Below are 23319 nucleotides of genomic sequence, written 5' to 3'. Positions count from 1 at the left end.
ACAAAATAAATAAAGGGTAGAACATAAAAATAAAAAACTTTTGTTCACCAAAAGACTAGCAAAAAAGTGAAAAGACAAACTACTGACTGGGAGAATATCTTCAGAAACCATATATCTGACAAAAATCTAATAACCAAATATATATATATATAACTTCGACAACAACAAAAAGATGAATAACCAATTATAAAATGGGCAAATTACTTGAATAGATATTTCACCAAAGAGGACATTCAAATGACCACCCAACACATGAAAAGATGCTCAGCATCATTAGCCATCTGAGAGATGAGAATCAAAGCCATAGTGAAATACCATTTCACTCTCACTAGGATGGCTAAGATTAAAAAAAAAACTGAAAATAACAAACGTTGGCAAAGATGTAGGGAAATTGGAACCCTTATCCATTACTGATAGGAATGTAAAATGGTACAACTGTTGTAGAAAACATTGTGACAGTTCCTCAAAAAACTAAAAATAGAACTACCATATGACCCAGCAATTCTACTCCTAGGTATATACCCAAGATTTGATAGCAAAGACTTAATCAAAGACTTCTACACGAGTGCTTATTGCAGCACTATTCACAATAGCCAAAAGGTGGAAATAACCTAAATGCCCATCAAAAGATGAATGAATAAACAAAACGTGGTACATACAATGAAATACTACTTAGCCAGGAGAAGAAATGAAGTCTTGATACATGCTACAATATGGATGCCACTGGAAGACATTATGCTGAGTGAAATAAGTCAATCACAAAAAAAACCAAATAATGTATGACCTCGAGCAAAGTTTATTAGTGGTTACCAGGGTTTTTTTTTTGTTTTTTTTTTTTTAGGGGTAGCAGGGTGGGGAGAAGGGGGAGGTTAAGAGTGATGGAAATATCACATTGATTAAGGGTGAGGTTGCACAGCCAATTATTGCTGTCAATAAGTTGTACACCTGTAAAAATTTGAATGGGCAAAAATTGTGTGATAGATACAATCACAACAATGACAAAAAAAAAAAAGAAGAGAGGCTGTTGAGTCTGCTTGTGTGCAACCAAAATCCTCATAGGGTTTGGTTTCTTGGTTTGTAGATTTAGGGCCATGGTTCCATGGGACATTCCAGTTAATTGACCTAATAACATGTTTAGTGCTTCTGTTCTACCTCCTAGTTCATTGTGTGGTGCCTGGGGTCTGAAAAGCTTGCAAGCAACTATCTAAGGCACAATAATTTGTCTTTATTCACCTGGAGCAACAGAGGAAAAAGGAGCCTCAGGAACAGAAGGAGGATATGGAATGTGTGCTATTGCTTCCATGAACAACTGCCTCCTTTGAACCAGAAGAACTAGATGGTGCCTGGCTACCATTACTGAACATTTTGATCAAAGAGTCCATAGATGAATCCTGATCAAAAGGGGGAAAGGGAAAGTATAGAATAAAATTTCAAATTGTTATGGACTCCAGACCTCCTGGAGCCATGAAGGTTGGCTGAACCATAGCCTGCACAATCCAGAGCCCATAAAAATTAGATGGTGCCCGACTACTACTATCGACTACTCTGACTGGGATTTTAATAGAGGGTTGCAGACACAGAGGGAGAAAAATGTAGAACAAATGACCAGCTTCACAAAAGACGAGGCTTACTAGTCTGACGGAGACTGGAGGAACCCTCAAGACTATGGCCCCCAGACACCCTTCTCACTCAGACTTGAAGCCATTCCCAAAGTTCACCTTTCAGCCAAAGAATAGGCAGGTCTACAAGATAAACAATTACATATGTGAGGAACGTGCTTCTTACATCAATCAAGTATACGAGATCAAATGGGCAACACCTGCCCAGGAACAAAGATGAGAAGGCGGGTGAGAACAAGAAAACTAGACCAATAGACATGGTGAACTCAGGGTGGAAAATGAAAGGAAGAGAGTGCTGACACAATGAGGGACTGCAGCTAATGCCACGGAACATTTTGTGCATACGTTTTTGAATGAGAAACTAATTTTCTCTATACACTTTCACCTAAATTGCAACTTGAAAAAAAAAAAAAACCCCTTCAACCAAAGATTACCAGTGCCATCAAACTGATTAGGCTGGCTCATAAAACAAAATGAGACAAATGAGCATACCAGCCCAGGGGCAAGAATGAGAAGGCAGGAGGGAACAGCAAAGCTGGTAATGTGGAACCCAAGGTCAAGAAGTGGAGAGTGTTGACACATCGTGGGGCTGGCAACAGATATCACAAAACAATATGTGTATTAATTTCTTAATGAGAAAATGATGTGCTCTGTAAACTTTCATCTAAACCACAATTTTAAAAAAAGTTCACCTTAACTAGTAAAAAGTGTCAATGAAATTGACAACAGCAACTAGAAAGATTAGATAGGAACATTAGAGGGCAGTGAGTTTATGTTAATGGGGGAAAAACAACTCAGAAAAGGAGAGTGAGAGTGGTTGCACACTCAAAGTATGTAATCAATGTCATTGAACTGTACATGTTGAAAAGGTTGAATTGGTGTGTTTTGCTATGTATGTTCTCAACAACATAAATAAAATATTAAAAAATAAAATAAGATTGAGAGGTGGGGCCAAGATGGCAGAATAGCCAGATGCTTCCGCCAATCCCTCTTACAATAAAGACCCAAAAAATCAAGCGAAATGATTATATTTATAGAAAGCTAGGAGCCCTGAACATCAAAGGCAAAGTTAGAAAACAGACTGAGTGGCACAGAGAGAGAGACAGTTCAGAAGCGGAGAGGAGGTGCCAGACCTGAATCACAGGGAACACTGAGGCACCATTCACGGGAGCTGCTGTAGCGGGCTGATAGTAGTAGTATTCGGCCACAGTTTTCTCACAGAGAAGCAGTCAGCTGCACAGCCTACTCACACACCCGAAATCAGAGAAGAACAGTGCTCTGGGCAAAAGCTAAGTACTTGCATATATTTTACCATAAGCCCCCACACCCAAGCCAGCTCCAGAGACTGTTGATTTCCCTGGGCTTGAGATAGGCCATTTTTAGCACATGGAGCCATCCTCCAAGCCTTGGAGTAGGAATAAATTCACAACAGGGGGAAAAGATAAATTCCCAGCTCCACTAACCTGGGGAGCTCAAGACAGAAGCAGCTCCTGTCCAGGCATATATGGTCCATGGACTTTGAATACCTTTCCCCCCTGCATGGACCTGTGTGGGCCTATTTAGGCTTTTGCTGGCAGACTGCAACTGTTTAAGGTGTGTAGTGGAGAGGTGGGTGTCTGATATTTGGCACCTCTTTGCCTATTAAACAGGGTCCTCATCTACCCACATCAGGGGCCTAAGGACTGGTGGCTCCACTCAGGTCACCCATTCACCCATGACAGGGGCCCAAGGAAAACTGGTACCTCCGAGTCCTTATACCCAAAAGCATTGGGTGCCCATGGCCCATCTGCTGAATGCACCCACCTATATGCTGTAGGGAAGGGGGACATGCTTTCGTCAGAAACACTTGGGGAGTGGTTCTCAGCTCCCTGCCTTGTTCAGAGTGTAACCCCCTGCTGCAACCAGATACCGGTACCTACACCAAACACCCCTGCCCCTCTAAGACTGTAGCACAGAGCCTGTACCATACACTTGGTGACAGCTACCTAGACACCTGAGCTGAATTCACACAAGAAAAGTGAATGGACTCATAAGCTCATATACCTTATAACAGTTCCAGCCATCTGGTGACAGGATGTCAGAGCTCCAAAGGTGAAAATAATCAAGCTAGCTCACTCAAGCCACCCATTTGGGCATATCAAAACAAAACAAAGCAAGAAACTAGGATACAGTAAGCCAACATAAAAATAAACTAATACAGTAACTTATAGATGGCTCAGAGACAAAAGTCAATATCAAACTACATAAAGAAACAGGCCATGATCTCTTCAACAAGCTCTCAAAAAAGAAAATCAAAGGGTCTTCCGAATGAAGGTGGCTTCCTGGAATTACCGGATGCAGAATACAAAAGATTAATATACAGTAACTCTTGAGGACATCAGTAAGGAGACCAGGCAATATGCAAAACAAGCCAAAGAACACACACACAAAAAAAAAAAACATTTTAAGGAATAAAAAGGTTATTCAAGAACATAATGAAAAATTTAATGAGCTGCAAGGATCCATAGAGAGACAGAAATCAGAAATTCAGAAGATTAACAATAAAATTACAGAATTAGACAACTCGATAGAAAGTCAGAGGAGCAGTATCGAGCAAGTGGAAGACAGAATTGGTGACCTTGAAGATAAAGCACTTGACACCAATATATTTGAAGAAAAATCAGATAAAAGAATTTTTAAAAAATGAGGAAACCTTAAGAATCATGTGGGACTCTATCAAGAGAAATAAACTACGAGGGATTGGAGTACCAGAACAGGGAGGGATAACAGAAAATACAGAGAGAATTGTTGAAGATTTGTTGGCAGAAAACTTCCCTGATATCATGAAAGTTGTGAAGATATTAATCCAAGATGGTCATCGAACTCCACATAAGATAGATTTAAAAGAAAGTCACCAAGACATATTAAAATCAAACTTGCCAAAACCAAAGATATAGAGAGAATTTTAAGAGCAGCAGGGAAAAAGAAAAGGTCACCTACAAAGGAGAGTCAATAAGAATAAGCTCAGACTACTCCGCAGACACCATGCAGGCAAGAAGCCAATGGGATGACTTATATAAAGCACTGAAGGAAAAAATTGCCAGCCAAGAATCATGGAACAAGCAAAACTCTCTCTCAAATATGAAGGTGAAATTAAGACATTTCCAGATAAACACAAGTTTAGGGAATTCTTAAAAACCAAACCAAAACTACAAGAAATACTAAAGGGAGTTCTTTGGTTAGAAAATCAATAATATCAGGTATTAACCCAAGACTAGTACACTGGACAGAGCAATCAGATGTTAACCCAGACAGGGAAATCACAAAAATAAAAAAAGATTAAAAAATGCTCAAAACAGGGAAACAGCGATGTCATTATGTAAAAGAAGACAATATTAAAATAATGAGAGGGATTAAGAAATGTAGTCATAGATCTTTCATATGGAGAGGAAGATAAGGCAATATAAAGAAATAAAAGTTAAGTTTAAACTTAGAAAAATAGGGGTAAATATGAAGGTAACCTAAAAGGAGACTAACATTCATACTCATCAAAATAAAACAAGAGAAAAAAATACTCAGCAAAAACAAAATCAACAACAATGAAGAAGAGGAAAAGACAGTATATAAACTACTCACAACAAAAAATTACGTGGGAAATAGAATCTGTCAACAACAAATAAAAAAGACATCAAAATGACAGCACTAAACCCATAAAAAAAAAAAACCTGTCCATAATTGCACTGAATGTTAATGGACTAAATGCACAGATAAAGAGACAGAGAGTGGCAGAATGAATAAAAAAAAAAACGATCCATATATATACTGACTACAAGAGACACACCTTAGACTTAAAGACACAAAGAAACTAAAACTCAAAGGATGGAAACAAATATATCAAGCTAACAACAATGAAAAAAGAGCAGGAGTGGCAATATTAATTTCTGACAAAATAGACTTTAAACTTAAATCCACCACAATGATAAGGAAAGACACTATACAATGACTAAAGGGACAATATGCCAGGAGAATATAACCGTATTAAATATTTATGCACCAAATGACAGGGTACTGGGTTTATGACAGAGCTGCAATATACATTAAACAAACTCTAACACCATTGAAAAGTGAAATAGACAGCTCCACAATTACAGTAGGAGACTACAACACACCTCTTTCGGTGAAGGACAAGACATCCAGAAAGAAGCTCAATAAAGACATGGAAGATTTAAATGCCATAATCAACCAATTTTACCTTACAGACATATGCAGAACACTGGACCCAACAGCAGCCAAGTATACTTTCTTTTCTAGTGCACATAGAATATTCTCTAGAATAGACCACATATTAGGTCATACAGGAAGCCTTAGAAAAAACAAAAACCCAGTGCCTTAGTGGAATCCAAAGCATCGAAATATTACAAAGCATTTTCCATGACCATAAGGCCAGAAAAGTAAAAATCAATAATGGGAAAAGAAATCAAACACTTGGCAACTGAACAATACCCTGCTCAGAAAAGACTGGGTTATGAAAGACATTAAGGATGGAATAAAGAAATTCATAGAATCCAGTGAGAATGAAAACACTTCCTATCAGATCTTTTAGGACACAGCAAAAGCAGTTCTCAGAGGTTAATTTATGTCCATAAATGCACTCATACAAAAAGAAGAAAGGGCCAAAATCAAAGAATTATCCCTACAACTTGAACAAATAGAAAGAGAGCAACAACAGAAACCTTCAGGCAGTATAAGAAAGGAAACAATAAAAATTAGAACAGAACTAAATGAAATAGAAAACAAAAAATCGATTGAAAGAGTTAACAAGACCAAAAGCTGGCTGTTTGAAAAAATTAACGAAATTGATAAACCATTGGCTAAACGGACAAAAACAGAAGAAGCAAATAACGTGAATGAGAAATAAGATGGGCGATAAGACAACAGAACCAATTGAAATTAAAAGAATCATATCAGATTACTATGAAAAATTGTACTGTAACAAACTTGAAAACTTAGAAGTGGATGAATTCCTAGAAACACATTACCTACCTAAAAGAATACAAACAGAGGTAGGTCAACTAAATAGACACATAAAGAAAAGAGATTGAAAAGGTAATCAAAAAACTCCCAAAAAAAAACCCTAGCCCAGACGGCTTTACTGCAGAGTTCTACCAAATGTGCAGGGAAGAATTAACACCGCTACTACTAAAGGTATTTCAGAGGATAGAAAATGATTGAATACTCCCAAACTCATTCTATGAAGCCAGGATGTCCCTGACACCAAAACCAAATAAAGACATCTCAAAAAAAGAAAATTACAGACCAATATCACTCATGAACTTAGATGCAAAAATCCTCAACAAAATTCTAGCCAATAGAATTCAACAACATATCAGAAAAATAATTGACTGTGACCAAGTGGGATTCATACCAGGTATGCAGGGATGGTTCAACATTAGAAAAACAATTAACGTAATCCATCATATAAATAAAAGACAAGAACCATATGATTTTATCAATTGATGCAGAAAAGGTATTTGACAAAATTCAACACCCATTCATGATAAAAACTCTCATCAAAATAGTTATAGAGGAAAATTCCTCAACATAATAAAGGGTATTTTTATACAAACCCAACAACCATCGTCATCCTGAATAGAGAGAGTCTGAAAGCATTCTCCTTAAGATCGGGAACCCAGCAAGGATGCCCTTTATCGCCACTCTTATTCATCATTGTGCTGGAGGTCCTAGCCAGAGCATTTAGTCTAGATAAAGAAATAAATGGCATCCAGATTGGTAAGGAAGAATTAAAAGTATCTTTATTTGCAGACGACATGATCTTATACACAGAAAACCCTAAAGAATCCTCAGGAAAACTACTAAAACTAGTAGAAGAGTTCAACAGAGTAACAGGATCCAAGATAAACATACAAAAATCAGTTGGATTCCTCTATACCGACAAAAAGAACATTGAGGAGGAAATCACCAAATCAGTACCATTTACAGTAGCCCCCAAGAAGATAGAATACCTAGTTATAAATCTTTCCCGAGATGTAAAAAATGTATACAAAGAGAACTACAAGACACTACTGCAAGAAAGCAAAAGAGACCTACATAAATGGAAAAACATACCTTGCTCATGGATAGGAAAACTTAACATTGTTAAAATATCTATTCTAGCAAAAGCCACCTATAGATACAGTGCAATTCCGATCCAAATTCCAATGACATTTTTTAATGAAATGGAGAAACAAATCACAAACTTCATATGGAAGGGAAAGGGACCCCAAATAAGTAAAGCATTACTGAAAAAGAAGAACAAAGTGGGAGGTCTCACTCTACCTGATTTTAGAACCTACTTTACCACCACAGTAGTAAAAACACCCTGGGACTGGTACAACAACAGATACATAGACCAATGGAACAGAATTGAGAATCCAGACCTAAATCCATCTACATATGAGCAGCTGGTATTTGACAAAGGCCCAAAGTCAGTTAAATGCGGAAATGGCAGTCTCTTTTTAAGTAATGGTGCTGGCATAACTGCATATCCATCAGCAAAAAAAATGAAATGAGACCCATACCTCACACCATGCACAAAAACTAACTCAAAATGGATCAAAGACCGAAATATAAAATCTAAAGTGATAAAGATCATGGAAGAAAAAATAGGGACAACACTATGAGTCCTAATACATGGCATAAACAGTATACAAAACATTACTAAAGATACCAAAGAGAAATTAGATAACTGGGAGCTCCTAAAAATCAAACACCTATGCTCATCCAAAGACTTCACCAAAAGAGTAAAAAGATTATCTACAGTGTGGGAAAAAGTTTTTAGCTATGACATTTCCAGTCAGTGCCTGATCTCTAAAATCTACATGACACTGAAAAAACTAAACTACAAAAAGACAACCCAATAAAAAAAAATGGGCAAAGCATATGAACAGGCACTTCACTAAAGAAGATATTCAGGTGGCAAACAGATACATGAGGAAATGCTCACTATCATTAGCCATTAGAGAAATGCAAATCAAAACTACAATGAGATTTCACCTCACTCCAACAAGGCTGGCAGTAATCCAAAAAACACAAAATAATAAATGTTAGAGAGGTTGTGGAGAGACTGAAACACTTCTACAGTGCTGATGGGAATGTAAAATGGTACAACCACTTTGGAAATCGATTTGGCGATTTCTTAAAAGGCTAGAAATAGAACTACCATATGATCCAGAAACCCCACTCCTTGAAATATTTCCTAGAGAAATAAGAGCTTTTGTATGAACAGATATATGTATACTCATGTTTCTTTGCAGCACTATTTACAATGGCAAAAAGATGGAAGCAACCATGGTGGCCATCAACAGATGAATGGATAAATAAAGTATGGTATATTCACACAATGGAATACTACACATCAATGAAGAACAATGATGAATCCATGAAACATTTCATAACATGGAGGAATCCAGAAGGTATTTTGCTGTGTGAAATTAGTCAGTTGCAAAAGGACAAATACTGTATAAGAACACTATTATAAGAACTTGAGAAATAGTTTAAACTGAGAAGAAAATACTCTTTAATGGTTAAAAGAGGGAGGAGGCAGTAGGGAGGGAAAGGGGCTTTCACTAATTATATAGTAGATAAGGACAGTTTTAGGTGAAGGGAAAGACAACGCACAATACAGAAGAGGTCCACACAACTGGACTAAACCAAAAACAAAGAAGTCTCCTGAATAAACCCAGCATAGCAGGGGCAGGGGTTTGGGGAGCATGGTTTTAGAGGACATCTGAGTCAGTTGGCATAATAAAATTTATTAAGATAACATTCTGCATCCCACTTTGGAGAGTGGCGTCTGGGGTCTTAAAAGCTATGAAGCAGTCATCTAAGTTCCATTAGTTGGTCTCAACCCACCTGGAACAAAGGAGAATGAAGAACACCAAAGATACAAGGTAATTATGAGCCCAAGAGACAGAAAGGACGACATAAACCAGAGAATACATCAGCCTGAGACCAGAAGAGCTAGATGGTGCCCAGCTATACCTGATGACTGCTCTGACAGGGAACACAACAGAGAATCCTGGAGGAAGCAGGAGAGCTGTGGAATGCAGACCCCAAATTCTCATAGAAAGACCAGACTTAATGGTCTGACTGAGACTAGAAGGACCCCAGTGGTCATGGTCCCCGACCTTCTGTTGGCCCAGGACAGGAACCATCCCAAAGCCAACTCTTCAGACAGGGATTGGACTGGACAATGGTTTAGAAACTGATACTGGTGAAGAGTGAGCTTCTTGGATCAATTGGACACAAGAGGCTATGTTGGCATCTCCTGTCTGGAGGGGAGATGGCAGGGAGGAGGGAGTCAGAAGCTGGCCAAATGGACAAGAAAAGAGAGGGTGGAGGGAATGAGTGTACTGTCTCATTACGGGAACAGCAATTAGGAGTATATAGCAAGGAGAGTATAAATTTTTGTATTAGAGACTGACTTGATTTGTAAACTTTCAATTAAAACACAATAAAAATTTTACAAAAAAGAAATAGACACGAAAATAAAGGTTCACTGACGGCCTTACTATTTTGTATTTTTTAGGTAATCAAAAACAAGTGAGTCATTATGATTTCAGCAAAAGAGAGAGCCCCGAAGAAGTCATTTGGCTTCTCAGACAATCCTGGCTGCAAATGCCCTTTTTTGTGGTTCTGCTGGTATCTTACAAAATCACCATTTTTGACAATGTACCCATCATGATGATGTGCATCCTGAATCCCAAACTTCATACACCTATGTGTTTCTTTCTCACTAGTTTCTCTATCTTAGATCTCTGTTATAACTTAAACACAGCCCCTCATATGTCGGCAAATATTTGTTGCAACAAAAAGACTATCAGCTAGGTGGCTGCAAGGCCCAACTCATCATTTTCCTGGCCTTGGGTGCTACTGTCTCCCCCTGGCTATAATGTCCTTTGACAGATTTGTGGTGATTTGCAGACCCTGGCAGTGCAGTGGTTAACAGTTATGGCTGCTACCAAAAGATTGGCAGTTCGAATCCACCAGCCACTCCTTGGAAATCCTATGAGGCAGTTCTACTCTGTCCTACAGGGTCGATTCAACTCAACAGCAACAGGTTTGGTTTGTTTTTTTTCCCACTATGTAGGCATCATGAATCATTTGTTCTACCTAAGGATGGCAGCCATACACACTGGTTTCAGCAACTCAGTATTGCAGTCTTCCTTGACCTTTAACATGCTGTGGAGCAGACATAAGGAAGTGGACCACTTCTTCTGTGAGGTCCCTGCCCTTCTCAAGAGCTGCCACAAAGCCTATTGAGTCTGAGATCTGTTTCTTTAGTGTATTCTGCTAATTCCAGTGACATTGATCCTCATCTCTTATGGCTTCATTGTTCAAGCAATATTGACAATCAGATTGTCAAAAGATAACAAAAATCTTTTGGGACCTGTGGGTCCAACTTGATTATAGTATCTCTTTTTTTCGAACAGGCATCTATATTTATCTACAACCATCTTCATCCACCTCTAAGGACTGGGAAAAGATGGTTTCCATCTTCTGTGGGACCATCACACCCGTGCTGAACCCTCTCATTTAAAACCTTAGAAATAAGAATATGAAGGAGGTCTTCAAGAAGGTGATGCCAAGAATCTTTTTCTTTAAGAAATACTCCAAGATGATGCAATTCTTCATGTTTCCTTAACCTGGAAGATGTTAATAACTTTTGAACTTACTTTCCTACTCTCTAGGCTCTCATGATTCCGTTGAACTCTACCAGAAGCTAGAAAATTCTTCCTCTATAAAGAAGGAATGCTGAGATAAGATCTTTTTTCTAAATTAAAAAGTTTTCTGCTTTCCAGAATCCACCAATGCACTCTGTTCCTTGAAGCCAAGTCATAGTCATTTTCTTCAATCAATGTCAGAGTAGTCAGGAGATTTGGATGTTTTACCACCCCACTTATATGCTATTTGTTCTAGAATCATCTTGTCTACCACCTTACTTTGGATTTTCCACACCTTTATGATTAGCAATCCAACAGAACGCAGAAATTTTTGAACACTATCATTAATATCACCAACTGCTAGAAATTCAAGCTGAATTCAGAAGAGGATGTGGAATAAGAGTCATCAGATGGATCTTGGCTGAAAGCAGAAAATACCAGAAAGATGTTTACCTGTATTTTATTGACTATGCAAAAGCTGTGCAGATCAAAGCAAACTACGGATAACATTGCAAAGAATGGGAATTCCAGAACACTTAGTTGTGCTCATGAGGAACCCACGCATAGACCAAGAGGCAGTTGTTCAAACAGAACAAGAGAATGCTGTCTGATTTAAAATCAGGAAAGGTGTGTGTCAGGGTTTTATCCTTTCACCATACTTATTCAATCTGCATGCTGAGCCGATAATTCGAGAAGCTGGACTATATGAATAAGAATGTGGCATCAAGATTGGAAGGAGACTCATAAACAACCTGTGATGACACAATCTTGCTTGCTGAAAGCAAAGAGGACTTGAAGCACTTACTGATGAAGACCAAAGACTGTTACAGGCTTCAGTATGGATTGCACCTCAACATAAAGAAAACAAAAATCCTCACAACTAGGCCAATAAGCAACATCATGATAAACAGAGGAAAGATTGATATTATGAAGAATTTCATTTCACTTGAATCCACAATATATGCCAGTGGAAGCAGCGGTCAAGAAATCAAACAATATATTGTATTGAGCAAATCTGTGGCAAAAAAAAACCTTTTTCAAGTGTTAAAAAGCAAAGATGTCATTTGAGGATTAAGGTCCGTGTGACCCAAGCCATGGTATTTTCAATAGCCTCGTATGCAAATGCTGGGCAATGAATAAGAAAGACCAAAGAATAATCAATGCTTTTGAATTATGGTGTTGGTGAAAAATATTGAATATAACATGAACTGCCAGAAGAAAGAACAAATCTCTCTTAGAAGAAGTACAGCCAGAATGCTCCTTAGAAGCAAGGATGATGAGACTTCATCCCAAGTACTTGGGATATGTTATCAGGAGGGATTATTCCCTGGAGAAGGACATCACACCTGATAAAATAGAGAGTCAGTGAAAGAGAGGAAGACCCTCAATGAGACAGATTGACACAGTGACTGCAACAATGGGCTTAAGCACAGCAACCATTTTAAGGATAATGCAATACTTGGCAGTGTTCATTCTTTTGTACATAGGGTTGCTATGAGTCGTAAACAACATGACAGCACCTAACAACAACAACAATGATTAAATAACCAGCTATCCCAAACCAAAAATTTCTCCACCAGCACCCATACCGTAATCATTTCACATCCTCACTTCCCTTGATAAAATCTATCATATACAACCTTATACTTGTTGTAAGCTTACAGACTGGCTCAAATGTAGCTACCTTTAAGCTATCTAAATGTATTCATGTTGTACTGAAAAACTGCCCCGTAGGTTTTCCAATCTTGACAGAAGCAGAACTGCCGCTCTTTGGGTTAGCAGCCAAGCACTGAACCACTGTGCCACCAGGGATCCTCATATTGTACTAGAAACCTGGAACTTCAGTTGAATTTTTTTTCCAATTCTACTTTCAGTTCATCCATTTATTACTTACAGATAGCATTTTTTTTCTTTTTCTCAAATTTCTTATTTGTCCCAAGTTCTGCACCAAGTTCTGCCCTAAGCACGAAGGATTTCATCTAAATTATAAAGCTAATTATAGAAATGTCAATGGGAATACTTTTCTTCTAATATCGATATGAATTTATCCATTCTTATTTGAATACTCATTCCATAAACATTTATTATTCAGTAACTAGCACTCCAAAAAAAAAAAAAAACACACACACACACAAACTGGTTGGCTTCAAGTTGATTCTGACTCATAGTAACCTTATAGGACAGAGTAGAACTGCAGCCATGGAGTTTCCAAGGAACGGCTGGTGGATTTGAACTGTTGATCTTTTGGTTAGCAGTTAAGCTCTTAACCACTATGCCACCAGGGCTCCAAATAGCACTAGACCAGAGGAGAAACAATTGCAGTTCTTCTACTGAAGAAATGTTCTAGTTTATCAGGGGTAGCAGATGACTTTTTTTCAAAGTTACCAAATGCCATTGGAGGGGCAGACAAGGATTTCTGGAGGACATGTGAGGGACACCTGACACAGGTTAGCGGGGTAGGACAGCTGCCCAAATTAACTTTACTGGGGGATATGACCCTCAAGAAAGACACTTAGGTTATTAGCTGTAGTTAGTAATGTGAAAGCATAGTGGAAGCAACATTTTGGGCAACAAAAAAGGAGCCAGAAAGCAAACCTTTTCAGAAGTTACAAGTAGTTTAGTATGGATAAAACATAGACTACAAGGAACAGAGAAGATGAGGATGGACATGTTCACCAAAAACTTTGGGCTTTATCTAGTAAGGCAGGAAGAAGAATTCAAGGATTATAAGTAAGAGGGGTAGCATTGGCATTAGAAAATTACTAGAAACTTAGGAACCTGATAAAGGGTTAATCTAACCACAGTAGGCCGTAACCATAAAAGGCTAACTTGTTTGTCAGAATCTATAGGACTTGAAAGAATAAAAAGTATATCAAAGTAGTAGAGCAGAGACCTCTAACTGGATCAATGGACTGTGGATGTGCATATGAAAAGGAAATAACAATTTACCCCAGGACGCAAGTTAGAGATGTACCCGATATCACACTTAAGTCACGTAACAAAAAACAACTCTCATGACAGACCCAAGATCTCTGAGCCAAAAGACCAGATTGTTAGGTAAGAAAAAAAAGAAAAGACCACACAATCTTGATCTTAGTTTTTGTCTTTACTTTAACCAATCATAGTCTGTAAGTAATTTACTCATAGGGACATATTCCAACGACTGAAAATGGCATGTTGAAAGACCCTTACAATGAACCAGCACCTGTAGAAATTGTATAAAACATACCCATAGATTGTACTTTTTGGGATCTGGGTCTATTTGTACCCTGAGTGCTTGCAGCCAGTTTCCCATTCTTGTTTTCTGATATGTCACAACAAAATCTCTTTATTGCAGACAGCTTGGTGAAACTTGTTACAAATTGGTGCACCATGGACAGGGTCTTCACTAGCAAATTCCTCACTGGATCTCCAGGAGATCTGAAGTACTTTTGGTGCCACAGCAGATCCATTGTATTTTGCTTCTTGCACTCCTCGTCCCCTTCTAAGATCCTCTGACTGAGGTAATCACTATCGAAATACAAACTTTATTGCCTTTCTGCATAATAGGAGATGTTATTATGTAAACTGTTTTGGCACCTTTTGTTTGAAGTCTTATTTTGAGAGCTCCATCTGGAGGTCTTTTGGTAAAATTTCCGTACTTGAATTTATGGTTGTGTTTTCTTTTTTGTCTCCTTTTCTGTGTAAGCTAACAAAAGCAAGAGAAATAATAATAACAGCAGTGACAAAAGCGCACCATCTGGGACCCCTGCTGCCTACATGGTTCAAAACTTTGATGTCACTGCTGGTCAGTATTTAGAAAAATAGCACAGTCTGACTAAGGACCCTGAGGCTGAACAGTGACCCCTAAGGGGAAGTTTGGATTTGGCTAAGATATTATATTTGAGATGTAAACTAGAAAGTCAAGGATCTTGTGTAAAGCAACTACAGTGGAAAATTTTTTATAATTGGTATTTTGAGGCATCTTGACAGCAACATCATGACCAATTTGCCTCCCTAGAGGAAGTAATAACTAAACCATCCAAACAAATTCAAACATTGCAAAAGGGGTTGGAAGGCAGAATAAAATTGGACTCAGTCAAATCATTGCCTTCAGTCTCTATCCAGGCTTGGAGAATTTGGCCTTGTCTGAAATGCCATTTGCTAGGCCAGAAAATATTGAGCCCACCATTCCCTTAGCACTTAAACAAAGAACCAAAGGTGGGAACCTTGAGGTCTCCTTCCACCCATGGCCTAAGGCTAAACTTAGGGCCATTGTAAAAGAGTTCTCTGATCCAAGGGAATATCCAAACAAAATTTATTCATGAATTTAGTATATTAGTTGAAACATATGAGCCTGGTGCTGCTTATACCTATAATGTAATAAATATTTTGTTAGATCCCAGTGATGCCCATTGGTGGATAGAGGCAGAAAAATGGGTAGATCCTGAAAAAACTTTAAGTGTCCCTAAAGGTACCTCAGGCACAACTCTTAGGGCAGAAACCAAGGAATTAATAGAAGAGCTTATAGACTATTTCTTCAGTTTTCCCTCCAAAAATCAATTGGACAAAATTACAAGCTTGCAATCAAGATAAAAGTGACTATAATTATAGAGATAGGTTAACTAAAATGTTTATAGACCATTCAGGGTTAAAAATTACTGATAAAGGGGCTAAGGTCACCTTTAATTCACTATTTGTAGGAGGATTAAATCCTAAATTATCCCAAATGGTAAAAAGGCATCAGTAAAATTGGGAAAATATTGATACTATTGAATTACCCATTTTAGCCTATAAATTAAACCAAACTATGAAACAGCAATCGAAACAGCCTGAGCAAAAAAAAAGAAAGAAAAATTAATGGCTCTCCAATTGAAGTAATTACAGAAACCAATGGGAGCAAAGCCAAAGCAAGAGCATTCTCCCACCAATAATATTGCTCCCATGGTCTGAAACTATTGCGAGAAACCTGGTCACTTTAAAATGGATTGTTTTAAGCTTAAGAATAAACAAAAGGTGACTTGTTCAGCATCACCTTTAAAAAATCAATGTGAAAAGGCTCCATCCAGGGAGGTGATAGAGGCTTTGAAAGCTGTCCCCTTGTCCCAACCGAAACAATGATCGAAGTAAATGGGGAGACTAGTACCCTCCTTGGTGCTGTAGTGGTTAGGAGCCACGACTAATTACCAGAAGGTTGGCGGTTCGAATCCACCAGGCACTCCTTGAAAACCCTATGGGGCAGCTCTACTCTGTCCTTGTGGGTCACTATGAGTAAGAGTTAACTGGACAGTAATGGGATTGGTTTTTTGGGTACCTTCCTTTGGATACAGGTTCAACATTGTTGGCAATCAATCCCACAAGTTTGCAAAGACCTCTTCCCCAGAGTACTCAGACTTCTCAAATTGTAGGGACTTCCAATAAGGAACAAATTTCAACCCGTTCTTACCCGTAGCACTTTCTTTAGGGCCAATAGAAGACTTCCACCCATTTCTACTAAGTGATAAAAAAAAAAAAAAAGTGATAGTTGCCTGTAAATTTGTTATGCTATGACTTTCTTTCCAAATGGGAATGCCATATTCAGCTTACAGATGCAGGGAATATATTACCCATTTCCCTGATGTTGAAAATGAAGATGAAACCCAGATGCCTGAGTTAGAAGAAACCCTTTGTTTATTACAAGGTCTTTTGGTGGTGGAGGACAAGGATATCCTGTCCTTAGAAAAACAGTCTCAAATTCTTAATCAAATATCATCACAATTATGGGCTTCCTTGTCAACCAATGTTGGCTGCATTCTATCAGCTGAACTTATTAAAGTCCAAATAGACCCCACTAAGCCCTTAAAGTTATTCAACATCTTTTAGAACCTGAAGCAAAGGACTGAAACCTATCATCCAGTATCCAAGATATTTACCTGTCTTTTATTGACTATGCAAAGGCATTTGACTATGTGGATAATAACAATTGTGTAGAACATTTCAAAGAATGTGAATTCCAGAACACTTAACTGTGCTCATGTAGAACCTGTGCATAGACCAAGAGGCACTCATTGGAACAGAACAAGGTGACATTGTGCGGTTTAAAATTGGAAAATGTATGCAACCAGGTTATATCTTTTCACTGTACTTATTGAATCTGTATGCTGGGCAAATAGTATAAGAAGCTGAACTATGTAAAGAAGAAAGTGGCATCAGGATTGGAGGAAGATTCATTAACAACCTATGATATGCAGATGACAGAACCTTGATTGCTGAAAGTGAAGAGGACTTGAAGCACTTACTGATGAAGATCAAAGACCACAAACTTCAGTATGGACTATGCCTTAGAATAAAGACAAAAAAAAAAATCCTTACAACTGGACCGATAACCAACATCATGGCAAATAGAGAAAAGATTGAAGTTGTCAGGGAATTCATTTTATTCTGATCTGTGATTAATGCCCAAGGAACAAGTAGTTAAATAACACCATGCATCGCATTGGGTAAATCTGTTGCAAAAGACCTCTTTAAAGTGTTAAAAAGCAAAGAAGTCACTTTAAGGACTAAGCGCACATGACCCAAGCTATGATGTTTTCGATCGCCTCATATGCCTGTGAAAGCTGGACAATGACTAAGAAAGGCTGAAGAAGAATTGATGTCTTTGAATTATGGTGTTGGCAAAGAATATTGAATGTACCGTGCACTGCCAAAAGAATGAACAAATCTATCTTGGAAGAGGTGCCTAGAGGAGCCAGAATGCTCCTTAGAAGCAAGGATGGCATGACTTCGCTCACGTACTTTGGACATGCTATCATGAGGGACCAGTCCCTGGAGAAAGACATCACACTTGGTAAAGTAGAGGGTCAGCGAAAAAGAGGAAGATCCTCAATGAGATAGATTGACACACTGGCTGCAACTATAAGCTCAAGAATAATAACGATTGGGAGGATGGTGCAGGACTGGAGAGTGTCTCGTTCTGTGTGCATACGGTCCTTATGAGTCGGAACCAACTCATTGGCATCTAACAACAACACCAACAACGAGAGGAGGGACAATTAGAACTCATGACCACCCTCTCCAAACCCCTTCCCTCCAGACTGCCTCTGACTTTGATGCACACACGGATTTTAATGCTGTTGCTAGCTTGTACTCTTTTCCTGCAATCAGCTGTACATTTGTAAGCATTGTCATTTTGGGACCTGTGAGTCTTTAGCAACCAAACCCTGTCTAACTGCTCCCATTAATGGAACCTCTTTTTGTTTATTTTCTAGCTCTTTAGATTCTCTGTGAATATTTTCTGAAGGTTATTTGTTTATTCGTTATTACCTTCTTCTTAATGACCTGTAGGTTGTTGTTGTTGTTAGGTGCCATTGGGTCGGTTCCAACTCATAGCGACCCTATGCACAACAGAACAAAACACTGCCCGTTCCTGCAGCATCCTTACAATCGTTGTTATGCTTGAGCTCTTTGTTGCAGCCACTGTGTCAATCCACCTTGTTGAGGGTCTTCCTTTTTTCCGTTGACCCTGTACTCTGCCAAGCATGATGTCCTTCGCCAGGGACTGATCCCTCCTGACAACATGTCCAAAGTATATAAGATGCAGTCTTTCCATCCTTGCCTCTAACGAGCATTCTGGCCTCACTTCTTCCAAGACAGATTTGTTCGTTCTTTTAGCAGTCCATTGTATATTCAATATTCTTTGCCAACACCACAATTCAAAGGCATCAACTCTTCTTCTCTCTTCCTTTTTCATTATCCAGCTTTCACATGCATATGATGCAATTGAAAATACCATGGCTTGGGTCAGGCGCACCTTAGTCTTCAGGGTGATCACTGTTTTAGTTAGTTTTTGGGGTGTTTGGTGTGTAGGTACAGCATGGTGCTTCTGTCTAAAGTGCCAGGTTGGCTCTGCCCACCCCCCAATTTATCTTTTTTGAATCTGAAACCAAGAATATATTGTGTAGCATCATTTTAATATCCATTTTAAATAAAAAAAAAATAAAGGCTTAGAAATGTTAAGCATTTTTTTTTCCCCTCAAGGTAAATTTTGGAGTCCTAGTCTAACACTTCTTTCATACTTTTCTTCCCCTTTAATCACTTCATATGCCTTCAGGAATATTTCCTTTTGTTGGTAGGTCATTTACATTTGATGAGCTAAATTCTGTTGTGAATTCTTATGAATGTTGGTACAATAAATTCACAAGAATGTTGCTGTGGGATCTTAGGCAGAAAAGTGTCTTATCGTTAAAGAGAAAATTAGATTTAATTTTCATTGTTATTACTTACTATAACCACTTTCCTTTTTGAATCACATTGAGGAGGGGGGTCAAAGTGTATTTTAAGGAGTTTCTGGGGGATGGATGGATAGTGTCAATGAGGCCTGAGGACTGCAGTCTGGTCAGGTTCTCCTGGACCTGGCAGCAACCAAAGAAGCTGCCCTTCTTGATAACCTTCATAACACCCATTCAGTACAGATTAGATTTTAGAATGCCAATATATTTAAAGGACTTATTGTAATTTAATACAGTGGTGTATGTACATGTACTTAAGGGAAACACAAGAGAGATCAAATATTTGAAATATTAGTGTAACTTGCAGCCCGAACAAAGAAGAGGCTCAAATCAAAAAGAAAATAAAACCAGACATACAAAGGGATAAAAATATATTGCTATAAATTGTAATGCTCTCCTAAGAGTCCATTACTATTATGTTTTTGATGTACTTAGATTATTGAACTTAGTAAATGACTTAATACATCTCCTAACATTATTATAAATTGTACTAAGAGAAAGAAATTTTCCAAATCCAAGAGTATTGGGTGGAATAGCTTGACTGTATACATCAGGAGCACAGAACTTACATTCTCTGTGCGTTTCTTCCTTTCCTTTTTTGTGGGCTGACAAACTCTTTCTGAAAGCAACTCTGAAAGTGGAAGGCAAGGAAATCAATGATATCCTGTCAATGTTTTTGTGTGTCATTGATATTAAAGATATTTTACGTGTTTTATTGCTGTACTGTTCTGGTTGGGAAAATACATAATTATCCAGTAATTCATCTAGTGGCTTCTCCCCCTTCTCAATCCAAGAATGATGAAGTGTTTACAGAAAATGGAGTTCCTGGGTGTTGCAAACAGTTCTGTGGGGACAGTTCTATTCTGAAACACATGAGGTCATGATAGTCAATTCAACAGGAATTGGTTTTTTAGAGGAGAAAATATTAGGTTACTTTTAGATTTCATAACGGATCTTTCTACATCTATCTAGATTGGTTTCAATTATTAAATCATGTGATCCTTTAAAGAAAGATATTGGATCATAAAAAATATTAAAGTTTAATTCATAAGTCACCACATTTTCCCATAAAAAGCTAAATACCATGATAACTGGAAATAAAAGATTTACATATTGTATGAAATACTACTACACACAAATATTACCACAATGTAAAAAATTCACATAAATTCCATGATGCAACAGATCCATGGCAAAAGCCTGTTTATCTCAAATTGGTTTTATTGTTTTAAACCACAACAGTTTTCCACACGGGATTTCTTTTATTAACCAATCTCTATGATTACTTGCCTCAGCAAAAACTAAAGATACTTAGAAAATATATTTCACTGCCTTATTTACTCTAATATTCTTCTGATTTCCATTTGCTCTTCATTTTTGTAGATTCATAGGCAACTCTCACCAACTTCTTTAGTGCATCCTTCATGTCCTTTTTCCTCAAGGTGTAGATGAGGGGGTTGAGACTTGGAATAATGATGGTGTAAAAGAGGGTGAGGAACTTGCCCTGGTCTTTGGAGGCCCTGTTACCTGGCTGTAGGTACATGTAGATGACAGTTCCATAGAAGATGGACACCACAGTGAGATGAGATCCACAGATATTAATTGCTTTTCTTTGGCCTGCTTTTGACTTCATTCTCAGCACAGCTTGGGCAATGTAACCATAGGATGTAAGACTAAGGAGGAGGGATATAAGGACAATGACAATTCCTATAGCAAAAACAGACATTTCAACAGTTGTGGTGTCTGTACGAGCTATTTTGACCATAGCTGGCAACTCACACAAGAAATGATCCAGAACGTTGTTTCCACACCTAGGCAAATCCAGTGTGAATGTACATAATACTATAGAAGAGGTCAGACAAATACCCCAATCCATGATGATCATCTTGAGACAAAGATGTGGGTTCATGATTACTACATAATGCAAGGCTTTACAAATAGCTGTAAAACGATCATAGGACATGACAGTCAGGAGAAGGCACTCAGTGGAGCCCAAACACGTAGAATGACACAACCCACATAGCTGATGGTCTTATCAGGGCCCCACAAGTTAACCAGCATCTGAGGTATGATGCTGGTGGTAAAACACAGGTCTAAAAAATTCCCGAGGAAAAAATACATTGGTATGTGCAGATGGAAATCCAGGAGAGATGCAAGAATGATGGCTGTGTTACCCACCAATGTAATTAAGTAGAAGATAGTGACAACTCCTGACAGGACCATCTTCAGCTTGGGATGATCAGAGAAGCCAAGCAGAATAAAACCATGTAGAAAAGTATAATTGTTTTGGTCCATGGTCCTTCAATGCCTAAATCCAAAAAGAGAAGAACAAGAAATTTGTCAACACAGACTACCTTAATAGTTTAACGAAATACAGAACTAAACAAAGGGAGAATTTATACCAATAATTTTACAAAATCAATGAATAGAAAATATTGCATTCAAGAAATCTAGTATTTACTGCAGGTTCTTTTATACTGTAGAGTTCAGTATTATATATTTTATCAGCATGACCTTCAGGAGTTCACTCTTAAACTCAGGGTCTGAATATTTTCACAAGTGAATTTGAGAGTCTTCAATAGATATGGTTCTAAAATAATGTGACTCTTACTCTCTGCAAAACTAGTAAGTTTAATATAATGACCAATTCTTTTTCTTAATCAGAGAATGCACATATAAAATTTAATTATTTGGCTAATGTCAGAGTAAGGAAAAGAGCATTCTTCTTCTTCCATATCTTAGTACATAGCATCTTTGATCTCCAAGGTTGCTTTGTAAGGTATCTGGCATTTCTCCTTGGCACTTTCATCTACCTCATTCCTAATAACTAACTTATCACCAAAAGTGGTAAATTTGAATGCAGAAATACACATTAATGATCCTCTCACTTTTTAAATTTTCTACCACTACTACTCTAATTGAAACTACTATCATATGTCTAGATTCTGGTAATAATCTTCTGTCCTTACATTCAGTCTTATGCCTTGTTAAAAGATTTAATAAGATCACATCATCCATGGGCTTAAAACTGGTCAATGACTTTCCACTACATTTAAGAAATACTCAGATTCTTTAAGTTGGTTGACATGAACCTACCTGGTTAAACTCATTCCCATCTGAAGTCCCTGAAATCATTCCACTATTTCTATGGGGAATTCCCACTCATTCTTTTGGTCAGCTTTAAAAATTTCTTTCTTAAAGAGGAATCACCTGAGCCCATCATCTCTTTTTGCTGTATATCTTTTATCAAGTATAGGGAACTCCAAGAGACAGCCAATATAGCATGGACATTAAAACCATGGTCACAGAGCTTTTTTTTATATCTCATCTCTGCCAGCTATATTTAATTGTGTGGTCCCACGCAAGTTACATAACACTCTTGGGCTTGGTTTTCTTGTCTCTAAAAATGGGACAATAAAAATACCTAAAGTTGGGGTGAATATTGAATGAGTAATATATGTAAGCTGCTTAGAACAATGTTTGTAACATTGTATGTCTCAATAATCATAAGTTACCAAAATTATTATAAGAAAAAATTATAATCATGCACCATGCAGGTAAGTGTTTGTTTAACCTTCCCCCGTACCACTCTATGAGCTTTAAAAGCAGACATGATGGCTAGTGTTCTCCCCTCTATCCCTGACCCCTAAAGCAGACACCCCAAACATATTTTTTCATAAATGAAAAGTTAAGTCACATCATGAATAATACTGAAAAATTACTGAAAGTTATTGTTAACATTTTCTTTATAAA

The 23319-nt window shown here is 37.9% G+C and overlaps 2 pseudogenes; one reads left to right on the top strand and one right to left on the bottom strand.

The window, feature by feature from the left end:
* The first annotated feature begins 8997 nt into the window (after positions 1-8997).
* Positions 8998-11301, top strand: LOC111748623 (putative olfactory receptor 2B3; annotated as a pseudogene).
* Positions 11302-20454: 9153 nt separating this feature from the next.
* On the bottom strand, positions 20455-21861 carry LOC100664697 (olfactory receptor 2W1-like; annotated as a pseudogene).
* Between the last annotated feature and the right edge of the window lie 1458 nt (positions 21862-23319).

The sequence above is a fragment of the Loxodonta africana genome, chromosome 1 (assembly GCF_030014295.1).
Source record: "Loxodonta africana isolate mLoxAfr1 chromosome 1, mLoxAfr1.hap2, whole genome shotgun sequence".
Taxonomy (NCBI): Eukaryota; Metazoa; Chordata; class Mammalia; order Proboscidea; family Elephantidae; genus Loxodonta; species Loxodonta africana.
Note: the sequence above shows the minus strand (reverse complement) of the source record. Positions and strands in the feature narration are given on the sequence as shown.